At 41.4% G+C, this 16,735-nt stretch overlaps 1 protein-coding gene across 9 annotated transcripts in view; it reads left to right on the plus strand.

The window, feature by feature from the left end:
• The window catches only part of ST7 (suppression of tumorigenicity 7), a 228,779-nt gene that overhangs the window by 93,908 nt on the left and 118,136 nt on the right, over positions 1-16,735 (plus strand). The gene's annotated exons all lie outside the window — the stretch shown is intronic.

A 16,735-nucleotide genomic window follows, 5' to 3' on the forward strand; every position in this document is an offset into this window, starting at 1 on the left:
GTAGACTATCTGGAGGACTCTAAGGCAAGAAGTGTGATCTACTAAGGGCATGGCTACACTTGCATTTAAAGCAGAAAAAGTCCCTTTTTTGCGCAAAAAACTTGGGAGCATCTACACTTGCCAATGACTTTTTGCGGTGAAACTCAGAAGTTTCACCGCAAAAAGAAAACCACCTCCATGAGAGGTGTACAGCTCTTACTGGTGCTGTTTTTGCGGTGATGTGCAAGTGAAGACACGTTCTTCCTGTTTACAGAGCTTTTAGCCTTCGCAGGATATCCCACAGTGCCTAGGTGACCACTCTGGCCAGCAGCTCTGCTGCTCTGACACCAGGTAAACAGACATCCACCCGTTCCCCTGTAAAGCCCCGGGAACTTTGAAACTCCCCTTCCTGTTTTCTTGGCAAGTGCTCACTTATCTGTCCAGGGAGCAAACGATCCCCTGCCTGGAGCCATGCTCAGCTACTGGAGCTGATTAGTGTTTGGGGAGAGGAGACTGTGCAGGGACCCAAGATACCCCGCAACCACCTCCCCCCCATCTTCCCACAAGACCTATTGTCAAAATGCAGAGACCTGCACTGTGGGATAGCTGCCCTCATCTGCGATGGAAGTGCTACAAAAGTAAACACTCTCTGATGCCTGTGGAAGTAAGTGTGTACACAAACCAGCGCTTTTCTTTCACCAGTTCACTATCACCGTTGAAACTGACAGCACAAAAATTCTGCAAGTGTAGACGTAGCCAAAGTGATGGTGCTTTTTGTAAGGCGTACCTGACGTGCTGAGCTCAGACAATGGGCCACAGTACGTGGCAGCACAATTCAAACATTTCAGTGCCAAATGAGAATTTCAGCACAAGACGTGTTCCTTGGGAGCCCACAAAGCATTGGGAAGGCAGAATCAGCCGTAAAAACAGGCAAGTGACTGATGGCAAAGACAAAACAGACAGCAAGGGATCACTACCTGGCATTGTTGGACCATTGTAATTCACTTTCCCAGGGACTGGATAGCTCAGTACAGGGACTGATGGGCTAGAGAACTAGGACTCTGCTTCCCATGAGGAGTAGTCTGCTGCAGCCCAGTGGAGGAACAATGGACTGTATGCAGAAGCATTTAAGAGACCACGAAGGTAGACATGCAGCTCACTACAACAAAGGAGTCAAGATACAAAAAAGGAGCCAAGTTTGTGGATGATACCAAGCTGGGAGGGGTTGCAAGTGCTTTGGAGGATAGGGTTATAATTCAAAATGATCTGGACAAACTGGAGAAATGGTCTGAAGTAAATAGGATGAAATTCAATAAGGATAAACGCAAAGTACTCCATTTAGGAAGGAACAATCAGTTGCACACATACAAAATGGGAAATGACTGCCTAGGAAGGAGTACTGCTGAAAAGGATCTGGGTGTCATAGTGGATCACAATCTGAATATGAGTCAACAGTGTAACATGGTTGCAAAAAAACCGAACATCCTTCTGGGATGTGTTAGCAGGAGCGTTGTAAGCAAGACACGAGAAGTAAATTCTTCTGCTGTACTCTGTGCTGATTAGGCCTCAACTGGAATATTGTGTCCATTTCTGGGCACCACATTTCAGGAAAGATGTGGACAAATTGGAGAAAGTCCAAAGAAGAGCAACAAAAATGATTAAAGGTCTAGAAAACATGACCTATGAGGGAAGATTGAAAAAAGTTGGGTTTGTTTAGTTTGGAGAAGAGACGACTGAGGGGGGACGTGATAACAATTTTCAAGAACGCAAAAGCTTGTTACAAGGAGGAGGGAGAAAAATTGTTAACCTCTGAGGATAGGACAAGAAGCAATGGGCCTAAATTGCAGTAATGGAGGTTTAGGTTAGACATGAGGAAAAACTTTCTAACTGTCAGGGTGGCTAAGCACTGGAATAAATTGCCTAGAGAGGTTGTGGAATCTCCATCATTGGAGATTTTTAAGAGCAAGTTAGACAAACACCTGTCAGGGAGGGTCTAGATAATGCTTAGTCCTGCCATGAGTGCAGGGGGCTGGACTAAATGACCTCTCGAGGTCCCTTCCAGTCCTATGATTCTCTAAGCACGGAGCTCTCACTTTTAATAAGGTGCCTTGGAAAAAACTATGCAGTGAGTGGCCGATTGCCTATAGTTGCAATGTGATAAATAATGGTTTGGAAAAGGCAGCAAAATACACAGATAATTAATTAGTTCAGCAAATGATTTTTTTTAAGATGACATAAGAACATAAGAATGGCCATACTGGGTCAGACCAAAGGTCCATCTAGCCCAGTATCCTGTCTATCGACAGTGGCCAATGCCAGGTACCCCAGAGGGAGTGAACCTAACAGGTAATGATCAATGATCTCTCTCCTGCCATCCATCTCAACCCTCTGACAAACAGAGGCTAGGGACACCATTCCTTACCCATCCTGGCTAATAGCCATTAATGGACTTAACTTCCACGAATATATCTAGTTCTCTTTTAAACCCTGTTATAGTCCTAGCCTTCACAATCTCCTCAGGCAAGGAGTTCCACAGGTTGACTGTGCGCTGAGTGAAGAAGAACTTCCTTTTATTTGTTTTTAATCTGCTGCCCATTAAATTTAATGACAATTTAATCAGTAAAATAATACTGCTGGAGCAGTGCTTTAAAATCAAACAGAATTAAACAAGATGATCTAGAATGTGTTGTAAACAATGGAATCAGTTCTGAAACAGGTTTGACTGTCAGTTCTCTGTGTATTAGTGCTAGAGGATTATTATTGTCATGCAGCAGTTCTTGGATGATGTTGTCTTTTATGTTTATGTGTATACTAAAGCGCTAATCATAATTGCTGCGAGGGAGAAAAAGATAGAATCCAATGACTGTGTATTCGGCTGGAACTGTTTAATTACCCTGATGCATACCTTACTATTAAATGATTAAAATACCAGAAATGAGACTGGTGAAATGGCTTTACCTAGTATGAGGATTATCTTGTAAATATTATACAATCATAGTCAAGGAAATTGGGCTAACAGCAGACTTGGAATCAGCAGACATGGGGTAAAATCCCTTTGAAATCAACGGCAAAACTCCCATTGACGTCAGTGGGACTAAGATTTCACCCCGGGTTTCTACTCCTAGATCAGCCACCGATTCAGTGTTTGCAAGTCCTTTTCCATGTCTCAGTTTCCTCCTCTAAACTGGGGATGTTGGTGCATACACACCTTTGTAAAGTGCTAGGAGAAGCATTCTACATGCCAAGCAGTATTATTTTTCATATAGGAAAGTCAGCAGTACATTGAGAGAACAAAGTTTAATTGGAAAAAGTGCCTTTAGGAGAAGTCGTGATCAGAACTATTACTACCTGGTCTACTCATACTACCCAGACTATGCCCAGTCTATGCAGGCACTGTCATCTGCTTTGCTTTTTGAATCTCATTCCTTTGTATTAGGTAAGGTGCCACCAATCACATGAACCAGTGGAAGTACTGGGGGTAGAGAGGTAAGAGTTAAAAACAGATTTAAAATGGACTTCAAATGAGAAAAGAAAGCTGTAATCAAGGAATTAATGAGAGGTTTTGGTTGGCAAGCATTAATGAGTTCCATCCATTCCCATGTGTTGTTTCTATTTCTGTCTTGTGATAAAAATACAAGCTATCCATGTGCTTCAGTCCCAGTGAACAAACAATGCATTCTGTTTTGCATCAATATTTCATGCAGTATGATGAAGTGAAAGAAAAAAACCTGTACACATCAGGCATATCTAGTGATTCCCATGAGTTTGCCAGACTCACTTGGAAGGCATATATTGCTTTCCCTGCCTTTCCTGGTAAAGTGCCTTTTATAAATTACCAATAGTTATTGGACTTGTAACACTGAAACCACTGTCATTAGGCAGTGTCCTGGCTGCTGCTGTGAATCCAACATTTCAAGTTTCCAGCCAAACTCAAAACTTTTGTTTTGATATGTAAAGTTAGAAAATAAAATAATCTAAACCTCAGACCTGGAAGTCAGGAGTTCAGGCTTCTACTCCTTAAGCTCTCTGTGTCTTTATTTCAAAATGGACATAATAGTACGGGATCTCAAGTTGGTAAGAGGTTTAATTAATATTTGTAAAGTGCTTTGAGAGCTTAAGATGGAAGGTGTTTTAGAAGTGCAAAGTATGGCATGGTATTGATAACATTAGTCAAAATGTGCTCCTGTGATATGTTTTACAACCCAGTTTCAATATACAAATGGATTCTGCTAAATGACTAGCAGTGCAGTAGTGATTTTCACATTGTGGCCCCTGTTACCCCCAAACAGCTGCAAAGCCCTTCCTAGTTTCTAATTGTCCACAATATTAAACCGTGTGAGTCCCAAGCCAACATGAATGAATAGAGGTTGGGTAGGGAGCGAGGTGCATGAAAATTCCTCACTTCTAGAAGAGGCCTGGAGAATGGAAACTTTGGAGAACTACTGGGCTATCATTTTTTTTTTTTTTTAGGCATCTAAGGTCTGATCCTGCAAGGTACTGAGCACCCCCTGCCACTGATGTCAAGGGGAGCTGAGGGTGTTCAGCACCTCAGAAGAGCAGATCTTAGAGCCCAATTCTGATCCCATTCTGAGCCCATGGTTTGACACCGATTTCAAAGGGAACAAAATTGGACCCTTAAAGGGATACTGTTCATTTGAACAGTCAACTTAGGAAATAGTGAAAAGTCGTACTACCCCCTGCCCATGAGTGCCCCTTCTAGCTTTTGATGTCTTACAATTAGGCTTTATCTCCCCTGTTGCTGTGTGAAAGACCCAAACAAACAGGGGAAACTGATCTGCAGACTATACAGGAGGAAACATTGAAACTGGCTATAGACTGTGAATTGAAGATGCGCAAAGGAAACAGACTGAAAAAGCTAATGAAAAATAAAGTCTTCAGTCTTCTTCATGTATAGTTATCATAGGGGTTACTTGCACAAAATAGTACAGCAAATAAAAGCTCTTCAAACAGAGGTGTAATTTTTAAGATGACAATGCCCATTAACTCTGAAAAGTACAAAAAACAACGAGGAGTCCTTGTGGCACCTAAGAGACTGGTGCCACAAGGACTCCTCGTTGTTTTTTCTGATACAGACTAACACGGCTACCACTCTGAAACCTGGAAAAGTACAGTAAGTCATTGTGCATTCACTGATGCTGCTCTTCAGAGAAGTTTAACTTATTTAAATAAACACCAAAATATAGTCTTGATCATGAAAACAGTTTCTCACGTGTATAAAGTAACCAGTATTTGTAAAAAGAAAAGGAGTACTTGTGGCACCTTAGAGACTAACCAATTTATTTGAGCATAAGCTTTCGTGAGCTACAGCTCACTTCATCGGATGCATACTGTGGAAGCTAGTGCTTGTAAGACGGGCCGATATATTTTTCTTGTAGTAGCTCTCAACGCTCTGTTGTTGGTTTGAATTCAAACAAGCAAACAACATAAAACGGGAACCCCGAGCTTAAACTAACATTGTTCAGTGCTGGGCACAGGGATTTAGCTGCTCAGCTGTTGTTACCATTAATTGGAAGTGTATAGCTAAATCCCTGTGCTGAAAATCTGCTCCCCAGGGTCTGTTTTAACACTCATCATCCAGGAAACTGTGTCACCATGACTGCCCTCCACTGCATCCCCAAGAGTATTGTGTTAAAGAAGGCAGGGGAGTGGGAGGGACTGACAGTGATAAGGGATGAATGTCATTTAAAAAAAATGCTTTAATTATCAATCTTTTGGGGTTAGAAAATGGATTAGTGTAAACCCTGTTGTGTTTCATTCATTGAGTCATATGCGACAAAAATTAACTTACATAACGCGTAGTAGTTCTCTTATCACCATGTTATTTACAAAATGAACTGTTTCAGTGCAGTTGTATGTTCTGAGGGCTGGATTCTGATGTCTGGAGTCTTATACCTTACTCCACAGGTAATCTCTCTGAAGTGAACGAGACTACATGGGGACTAAGGTCCTATACAACGTACGTCAGGGTAGCAGAATTGAACCTCCAGTCCCTTTTTTCCCCTGCCTCTCAGTCCTGCTTTCTAACGAAAAAACAAGTTCTGGTTACTCCCAGATTCTATCTAGCGCAGCTGAGAAGCCGAATCGCATGTGGCTGGGCTGTAGAAATGTTCTTGTTACAATTTGATGAAACCAGTTACCCGTAGAAAGGTAATGCACATTTGAAAACTCTACGACAGGACTAAACAAAGAAGGAATACGTCTCTAAACACAATGTATCTGGAAATTAAGTGAAGGCAAATAAAAAGATGGTCTTCAATGCTACTAAAGTTTTTTCAATCACATGATTTTTCAGTTCCTACTAACCTTTAACATGTCTCCAGAGCTCATTGACATGAGACCATAAAATTCTGCCATTTTTAAAAAATACTACCTTGCTTGCAGCACTGCCTAGGCTGTGTCATTCTTGGGTTAATTGGCTGTTACTGGTAACTGCTGCAGGGAGTGACTATGCTTTCTAGCAGAAAGTCAATGCCAGCTGTGTCATTTTTAATTATTGTTTCTTAATTCTACTTCTCAGTGATCCCTATTATTTATTGTTAAAGACAGGGTTTGCAATGTGTAGTGACTCTGAATGATGGGCTGGAACAGCTGCTCTTGCCTTCCACGTTGCTGTTCAGTAACCAGTTAAGCAGCCCTGAGTGTGAAGCCAGCCAAGGCTTTCAGAAATCAATTACACATTTTTGCACTAGAGCAATTATTTCCCTGCATGATTAAATGGTGGAAGTTTTTCTTTCTCCTTAAAACAAAGAAAACAGCTCCCTCCCCCACCCCGAAAATAAAATCTAACCATTCATCTCACCTTGCCTTTTGTGAGGAATCAAAGGAAACTTCATGTTAGGAGCAGCTTTGAAAAATATTCCATTTAGAAACAATGAATTATTCTGCATCTGTATCATGGTTTGTCTTTTTTCTCTGTAGATAAGGCTATTTACGTGAAATCAAGATCAGTGTTCATTAAGAGTTCACCTAATTTTGCAGAGCCTCTATTTGAAGTCATGGTATCAAGTCATAGGCGGGTACATGGAGTTGTCCCTACCTGTGCTAGCTGTCCATTTAGCCCATCGTTTTCTATATGATTATGTCACATATAGAGAAAGGACTGTTATGCCATGTAAGGCGTCAGGCCAGATGATGAATTGTTATGAAACAGAGGATCTTTTCTTCTATGTGTTTGGTTCTAAAATACATACAGAAATTTTGTATTATAGTCCTATATTTTTCTGTGGCAGTGCTCATTGCATTTAGGTAGAATAGGAGAATATCTTCACTCTGTTCTGTTTTTTAAATTACACTGATAAGTGAATCTAAATTGAAGCAGATGACAACCAGAATGAATAATTTAGAATGCAGGGCAGAGTTGTGGAAGGAACTTTAATGGAGGAAAGCAAGTGGGTTTACGTCACAGAGACGCAGGCGAGAAAAGCCATAAAAACCGTGAAGTATTGGAGAAAGAGAAAACGGTTACGGTATGTACAAGGATTTTGTGCTTGGAAAATAAAACTGATTCATATAATTTACACATTACAGATTTGTCATAAGGAGAAGTAGGTATGAATTTGTGGGTTTTAGTAGACAAATGGCCTAGTGTGTACAAGATGATCTAGTTTTCAACAAACAGGCTATTGCAGAACATCTAAATCAATCCATTTAGGGGAAAAGCCTGGAGCGCCTTCTTTGCCATGCTCACTCAGCTGTTTGGTATTAAGAATTGGATACAGTAGCAAGGAAAATAGATTTATCTATTCAGAGAGGAAGAGGAAGAGAATCAGGGGTTGACGCTAAACGAAAACTAGAAAGTAATGACTGTGAGACAAGAGTCCCAGGGGGTTGGTTTTATTGATTCAAGTTCCTTTGTAGGGATCTGGAGGAAGTCACTTGATGCATAACAAGAAAATTGCACAATAAAAGAATCATGTCACTTTAATTTCCAACCAGATGAACCTGTGCATTTGCTTGTTGGTGAGTCCCAAACACATATAACATTGAGGATTTATCTAGCCACTTTAGTGAGGAGGCCTCTCCTTACCGTCTCTGCTGCTGGTCCTTGCTGCACCATAAACTCGATCTTCTACATAGAGTGCTTCCGCCGATGTGCACGGGCTGAAATTGTGGAAAAGCAGCATCACTTGCCCCATAACCTCAGCCGTGCAGAAAACAATGCCATCCACAGCCTCAGAAACAACTCTGACATCATAATCAAAAAAGCTGACAAAGGAGATGCTGTCGTCATCATGAATAGGTCGGAATATGAACAAGAGGCTGCTAGGCAGCTCTCCAACACCACTTTCTACAAGCCATTACCCTCTGATCCCACTGAGGGTTACCAAAAGAAACTATACCATCTGCTCAAGAAACTCCCTGAAAAAGCACAAGAGCAAATCTGCACAGACACACCCCTAGAACCCCGACCAGCTAATTCTATCTGCTACCCAAGATCCATAGACCTGGAAATCCTGGATGCCCCATCATCGCAGGCATTGGCACCCTGACAGCAGGATTGTCTGGCTATGTAGACTCCGTCCTCAGGCCCTACGCTACCAGCACTCCTAGCTGTCTTCGAGACACCACTTCTCGTTAGTGTGTAGGGTAACACCCATTGCTTTATGCTCTCTGGGTATATAAAATCCCCCTACTGTATTTTCCACTGCATGCATCTGATGAAGTGAGCTGTAGCTCACGAAAACTTATGCTCAAATAAATTTGTTAGTCTCTAAGGTGCCACAAGTACTCCTTTTCTTTTTGAAGCAAGTGTGACTTTCCCTCCACTCCCCCAAATCCATGCAGTCAGACTGCTGTTGCTTGGAAGGATGCTGTCTTTAAATTATTCACGGTATTTCTGTGCTGTATGTGTATCTGCAGTTTAGCCTCAGTGTCATTCATTTACTCTCTACCTTCCCCTGCAACACACATTGTGGGGACACTATTTGCTATTTTCAGTGTTCCAAAAAAAATTGCTAAATTTTCATTGTGAGAGACCCTGCCACCCCAACCTATGCAGATGTGTTTGGCTTTACCTCTCTGCTCAGTGGTATCAGAGTTTCAGCTTTGGTAACGTTAGCACCGAATATAATAGGTAGACAATTTTTCTTTCCTAATTCATATTCTGTCACCGTAAATAAGCATCCTAGAAGTGATTTTTGTTTGTGTTTCTGTTTTTCCTCTGTAGCATAATTTCCTCTCTCTAAAACGTAAAATGAAAAAACATATATAATTTTTAAAAATCAATAAATAATTTAGAATCTTGAAGAACAAGATAATTGCAAAACTGCTGTTAGACTTCTGGCTGGGGTTTGCAGTGCAGACTATTCAAGACTATTGAATTAACCTGGGAAAACTCCCAGGTGAAAAAACCTGCTTGAGGGAAGAGCTAATGACTCCCTGTTGTTTAGATAATAATCCTTAGTGCACTTCCAGTAGCAACAAGACTGAAATAGTTTGTACAGATGATGATTTCTCAGCAGACTAAAAACAACATTTTGGAGAAGGAAGTCTACAAAACCCTTGCAGTAGTCTCTGATTGAAGAGATTCATTTTCCTGGCATAGACACTTTGCTAAAGCTGTCAAAGTAGAAAAGGGAAGAATGTATTTAATTAGTTTAGAAAGTAAGGCCCTGATCATGGAAAGATTTATGCAAGGAAAAATTACCGGGGAGAAAAATGAATCATGGGTAATCTTTGGAAGGAATTAATGCAGTATTTTTTCTCTTATCAGTGTGTGTTTGCAGGAGTAAGCAAATCTTTCCGCATTACATGTCAGCTAAATATACAGTATTTTGAATACAGCTATAAAACAGTAATTGTCTCTTGATTCTGTTTCAAGCCTGCAAAGCATCTCATCAGACTGCCTTTGGCTCCTGCTGTCGACACTGGCATTCTCTCTGCTGTAGCTCTCTTGTGAGCCTTAGCCCATATACAGAACTCACACTCTTCCCCTGGGCTCTTTCAGGTTAAGTTCCTTCCAGGTGCATAACTTTAGCAAGCTGAGAAGATCTTTAGCAGTATCTTCTCCCTGCTGATGATACCGCTCCTGTTGAATGCTCACACTGGGATCCTCCTGCTCAATTGCAATTCTCTGCCAGGTTGGGGGGGGAGTCACATGCAATCTGAGTAGCTCTTTTGCCGTCTCCATTTCTCCTTGATAGGGCATATCCTTTTTGGAGCTCAGACTAATGAGTGCCTCCTTCCCAAATCTAGTTTCAGCTTTTAAAAAAAATTAAACAACAATGAGTGATAAGTTAGTGTGATAGGGTGTACTGGCCCTTGGAAAGAGACCCAGACCCTGTATAGTTTGTTACAGGTAGATTTTACTGTTCTTTCTCTTCAGGGCAATTTAGGTGTGAAAAATGGTGTTAGCCGATTTCAAAGCAGGTTTCCACCTGAACCACCTTCACATGTCCTCTAGTTCCTCTTTCCTCCTCCTAACTTAACCCAGACCAGCAAGCTTTGTACACAGAGCACCATAGGATAGGCTATCCTGCTCCTTGGGCACATTGATAGTAATTGTCTATTTAGAAGTGCTGATTGAAATATTAGTCTTTGAATACAATCAGCTGTTTTCTGTTTTACACTATGTGAGATTCATCTCCTTGGGATTGGAAGAGGTAATACTTGGAAGATTTTCCCTCTCCAGGTTTTATGAAAATGCAATGAAGGTGCACAAACAAGCCCAAAGCTTCCTTTTTTAATTTTTTTTTTTGCTGACTATATAATAATAGTTAGCACCTTTCCACAAGCCCCTTACAAGGAAGGTAAGTATCATTCTCATTTTGCAGACAAGGAAACTGAGTCACAGAATGGGCAAATGGACTTGCCCGAGATCACACAGTAGGTCAATGCTGAAGTTGGGAATGGAGCCCAGGTCTCCCACCTCCCCTTCCAGAAGCCATGTCACCTCATTGGGAGCATATCGAAGTGTGGCTCTTTTTAATAGCATCTCTTAGGTGGAAAGTAAACTCTCCTTTTGTTGCTATTTCTGTGCTTTGAGTAATGAGCAGTAACATTTTGTTGGTCATTTAAATGCCAGAATATAGAGCACTTAGACACACTTAGCAAGTTTAAAAGTTTCTGAGCAGACTGGCAGTCTGAAAAGCATTCAGCCGTACTCGTAGGGTTTGCTTTCATATTGGCCTTTCAGAAGGGCCAATTAGGATGCAAGCCTCTGAACAGTTATTTTGGGGGAAGTGTGTGTGTGTGAGAGAGAGGTGGGGGTTCTCCGCTTTTAAAAATGGCTGAAGGGTTTTTCCCCCGGACTTCCCAGAAACACCTCTGCGCAGAGACCAAATGTGGGAAGTTTTAGCTTCAAAGAGAATTTTTCAGAATGTTCTAAGTATGTAAATGCCAAGGGCAGGAGAAAAAGGGGGATTATAGTGGAAATCCCAGGTCAGTTGTTACTATAAGTGGTCACTGGCAGGGGCAGACTCAAACAGACTGATGGAGTCCGTCTGTAGTGCAACCAAAGAAGAGGTTCTCTGACCTGCTGTTTTTGTGGTACTACCTTCTATGGCCCATTTTCCAAACTGATGGGCACCTGCAGCTCCCATTAGCTTTGCTCGGTGTTGTGGGTGCTCAGTACTTATGAAAATCAGGCCCCTAGGGACTGGAAGTCAGTTCTCCTGGGTTTTATTGCGATCTCTGCCACTGACTCACTGTATGACTGGGCAAATTTTCAAAAGTGTTCACTCATTTTAGGCACCCAATTTGAGGCATCTTGGGCCTGATTTTTAAGATGCTCTGAGCTCCCACAGCTGCTCGAGTCAGGGCCCAGGGAGGCTGCACAGGAGTATGTGGGCAAGTTTTACTCCCGCTTACGTTTCCTGCTCGCCCATACAGCCCTTAGTGCTGGTAAGCTCTTTGCGACGCTAAATAGAAGATACTATAGAAGTGCAAATGCTTATTACTAATCAGACATTACGGTGGAATGCTGTCCTCTCTGTGCCATATGGTATTTACTGAATATTTTCAGCAACTAGTGCAAGAACGACAGGCATCAAGTTGCTAATCTCACAGAAACATTCTCAAAAAAATCAGTTTTTCGCACTGCAAGACCTGCGCTTCAGCTATAATCAATTATCTGCAGCCTGGTATTGAATGCCATGCAGAACATTTCCCCACTGCTTGATTGTAACAGGTGGTATGTACAGAAATACTGGTTATAATTAGTCCTGTAACATTTATATTCATGGCACATGATGCTCACCTTACCTACTGCCAGTGCCCTGTTTGCTTAACTAATATGGAACTGCATGTTTCTTTTCTGTATCCAAGCTATTCAGTTGGAGAAGGAGAGAGAGAGAAAAGCTGAAAGAATAATTGGTGGATAATACTAAGTGCTTGGATTAGCACATTTGTGCACCGTTTCTCAGAACATTGACATTTGATGCAGGCTGAGTGAGAATTCTGAGTGGTGCTGAGGCAGTCCTATCTAGGTGTTCTCTTGTTCTGTGGGTGTTTAGCTGCTTTCTGTTCCTCCTTGCATTCAAAATGTCAGCCGCCTCTGAAGACATTCAATAATTTTTAAAAAAGAAAAGGAAAATTGAACAGGACAGTCGGTATTGCACTTAACCCTCTCCTGAATTTAACCACGATTTATTTTTAGAACAAAAACATCAAATATTCAGTAAGCAAAATACCGTATGTATTCAGCTGCCTTTTCCTCTGGAAGATTACTAAAGTCTAAATCTGAAAGCTAAATCAAAATCTTTATTGTTAATGTTTATTAGCAGCCCTCCCCCCCATATAATTTAAATGATGCAATGAGGAAGTGTGCTTTATATATATTTTCCCCTCCCTCATGTGATAATATTGTTCCAATATTTAGGCAGGGCTTTTTTATCCCAATGCATTTTAAGGATGATGGCCCTGGTCCTGCAATAAGCTCCCATGTAGGCACAGGAATCCACTCACATAGAGCTCATTGCAAGATTGGGGCCTACATCAAAAGATCATTTCATCCATCCCTGAAATGCAGCCATCTCTGGTTGCAGTGAAATGCAATAACATTACAGTTTTAGGACAGAAGCAAAATATGCCTTATCCAGTTGAACTTGCTGGAGGAATGTAGGCAGGCAAAATGTAATGACCCAAGTTGGCACTTGCCCAGGGGACTCTGGTTAATAACCTTCTTACAGTGGGAAATGTAGGTTCTTTGAGCGTGTTGTCAGTGTGGAGCCCCCTGGAGATGCACATATGCCTCAAGTGCAAGGCCAGGTATTTTTTTACTAGCAATGCCTAGCAGGGCAACATATGTGCCCTGAGGCTCTTCTGTTACCTGCACAATTTAAGGCTCTCACCCCCTACCTTCTCTTTTGGTAGTCAGGAAGTAAGGGACCCAACTTTACCCCATCGTGGGCTCAGGGCTAACACCCCTTCTTGGTGGACACAGGGCTCTATGGGTCTTTTCCCAGTGAAAGATCCCTACACAGGAATATCCTTAACCTCTATTTATTAAGAGTTATCAAAACAGAATACACACACTAAGCATACAATGCTCAGGACTCCCAAGTGCGCAGGCGACCTTCCTCCTACTAGCCAGGCAAGCTTCAGTTGCTGTACAGCATGGTCATCCAGAGTATTCTGGCAGCTTTGATCTTGAGCTGTGCGGGGTCCTGGAAGTGGGTTCTCTCTCATTTCTTCTTCAACCCCAATTTTTATAATGAAACTTGAGTCCTGTCTATTTGTATGTTAACCAGTCCTGTTTATTTAAGTATTATGAAACAATTCTTTAACAAGTCCTAACACATTGCGAAACAGTTCTTTAACCAGTCAGACCCCCCACCACTTTAGTTGATTCAAATCTTGCAAAATTAGCTATGCAACAGACAGAAACAATTAAAGACTCAGACAGAGACCACAGAGATAAACAATAGAGAGGTAGGGACCATAAAGGCAAAACAATAGAGAAGTATAAATTTCACAATCACAACTGTTGATAAGTGGTTTCTTTCCAGACAGAGTGTTATCAAAGAAAGTTTTCTTTAAACATTTTAAGATCTGTTTCTTTATCTGGTGATGGTGGGTGATTAGGACAGAAGTGCCTTCTTAACAGACCAACATTACATTGTTTTGGTGCAATTTAGATGAAACATGAGGATGTCTCTCTCTGCAACTTATCTCATGGCTGCTGTTTTTACTGCAGAAAAAGGCCCCGACCTTACACTTCATGCTGCCCTATGAGAGCGTAAAAGGCAGGGCAGCTGCAGCCCTCCCTCAATTCCCTCTTATTACCCATGGCAGCAAGACAAAACCGTGGGAATCTCCAACCACTAGTTCTTAGCTCAGGCTAATCTTCAAAATCTTCTGCAAATCATCAGAACCACTTCTGATTTCTTGCTTCAGTTGCCAGGAACTGATCACCAGGTGTCTGGACTAAACGTCACTGGCCAGACTCTCTGTACAGAGCTTCTATAATGGTGGACTCAAAACCTGCGGGCTTCAAGCCTTTTCTATCCTGTCATGGACTAAGCCCTCGGAAGGATGAGCATAGTAAGTGTCTCTTCTGTCTGAGGGAATCGCACATTCCAAGCAGATGCTTGGTCTATTTATCCTTCTCCACAAGGACTTACTGATCATGAGAAACAAGGCTGAAACGTCCCCTTTTGGAACAGATGAAGGTCTCATGAAAAAAACTGGTTGTTCGGCTTCTTTTTTCTTTATACATTTGACAGCACTTTATGTGTGGTCAGTTTCATTGATCCCCTTGCACAATCCGTTAGTATCCCCCGTTGTTCCTGTGAGTCTTTCACACAACAGGTGAGAATTAAAGATTTTTTTAAAATGGGAATATGTGATTAATACAAAAACCACAAAAATTGGCTGGAGGACTTATGGGCAGGGATACCACTTTTCACTCATTTTTAAAATGAACTGGATTTTAAGTTGGTGGGGTTTTGGTAACCATGGGTGATCAGGACTGAAGAATCGGTGCCCCCTAATTCCATTACTGACCGAAAGGGAAGAATGTCACTTATTGAATCACCAACTTCACTTAATGCGGCACCATAGTGCAGGTGTTTGTTGGAGGTCCCCACCCAACAACTACCTCACCCAGTTCTGCTTAGATGGTTTGATCCAGCGGGATTATAGAATGAGTAGAATTGCTGCAAGCTAAACTTGTAGGGTGGAAAAATGTTACACTTTTCACAAGAGAAACTCCTGTTCCTTTTTCTCTTCCCAGCCCATCCAGTCTGTGTGTGTAACTATATCTCCCTATCTATTCTATATCTATATATGAGTTGATTTTATTCAGTTTATTTTAACAATAAAAACACATTCCTCTCTGAGTCTTTAAGACTGTATAAAGGCCCTTTTGCTGGATGCTTGTTAAACCTCCAAAGATGTTTAGGGACTTAGTTATATAGATTATTACTGTGTTAGAATTATAAAACAATACCGGGATGGTCAGGACTTGAATACTCACTTCAAATAGATTGCAGTGTTGTGTCATTTATTCATGCCAACTTTTGCGGGGAGGTATTTGCAGTTTGTGTCCTGTTGAGGCTTCCACTATATCTTTTTATAGAGTCATAGATTCTAAGGCCAGAAGGGACCATCGTGATCATCGAGTATTTCTTCCTGTATAGACTGTAGTGCAGGCCATAGAATTTCCCAAAAATAATTCCTAGAGCAGATCTCTGAGAAAAACGTCCAATCTTGATTTTAAAATTGTCAGTGCTGGAGAATCCACCATGAACGCTGGTAAATTGTTCCAATAATTAATTACGCTTAGTGTTAAAAATGTATGCCTTATTTTCATTGTGAATTTGTCTAGCTTCGGCTTCCAACCATTGGATTGTTTTACACATTTCTCTGCTAGATTCAATTATTACTGAAATATTAAATATTTGTTCCCCACGTAGGTCTCCTATGGACTGTAATCAGATCATCCCCTAGCCCTCTCTTTGTTAAGCTAAATAGATTGATCTCCTTGAGTCTGTCTTTATAAGGCAGGTTTTCTAAACCTGTAATCAGTCTCGTGGCTCTTCTCTCCAATTTATCAACATCCTTTGGGCATCAGAATTGGACACAGTATTCCGGCAATCACACCCGTGCCAAATATAGAGGTAAAATAATCTCTTTACTCCTATTAAACAGTTCCCTATTTATGCATCCCAGGATCTCATTAGTTCTTTTTGGCCACTGCATCACACTGGGAGCTCCTATTCAGCTGATTATCCACCCCTAAACCCTAAATCTTTTTCAGAGTCACTGCTTCCCAGGATAGGGTCTACCATCCTGTAAGTGTGGCCTACACATTTTTTCCCAGATGTACACCTTTACATTTAGCCATATTAAAACACGTATTGTTTAAAGCAATTTGCAATGCTTTCACTTAGATATCCTGTATGTCTACCGCACTTATCCATATCTCTGTCACACAAAACAGGATTGTCCTCAGGACCTGAGTGCAAACTTCAGTGATATCTACAGAGCTACCATAGAAACCTCCCAATCATCAAAAGCGTTTGTTACCCTTGAAACCTCCAGATAACCTATGTTGTATTGTCACAGTCAAACTTAGTGCTAACCCTTCCCTGAAAATTCCCAGGAATGTAGGGAATGTGGTGATAGATTTCCTCATACTGTAGCAACCTTCCATTTGGTACAAATTACTATCTGAGTGACTAGTATCGTAAAGGGGGGGCGTTAATTAGAGCAATAATGAACCACACTGGATGAAAAAATAATTTTCCTACTTTCAGTGCCACATTACCCAGAGCACCAATTATTGAAATTATTG

Source organism: Chelonia mydas, chromosome 1, assembly GCF_015237465.2.
Source record: "Chelonia mydas isolate rCheMyd1 chromosome 1, rCheMyd1.pri.v2, whole genome shotgun sequence".
NCBI classification, from domain to species: Eukaryota; Metazoa; Chordata; order Testudines; family Cheloniidae; genus Chelonia; species Chelonia mydas.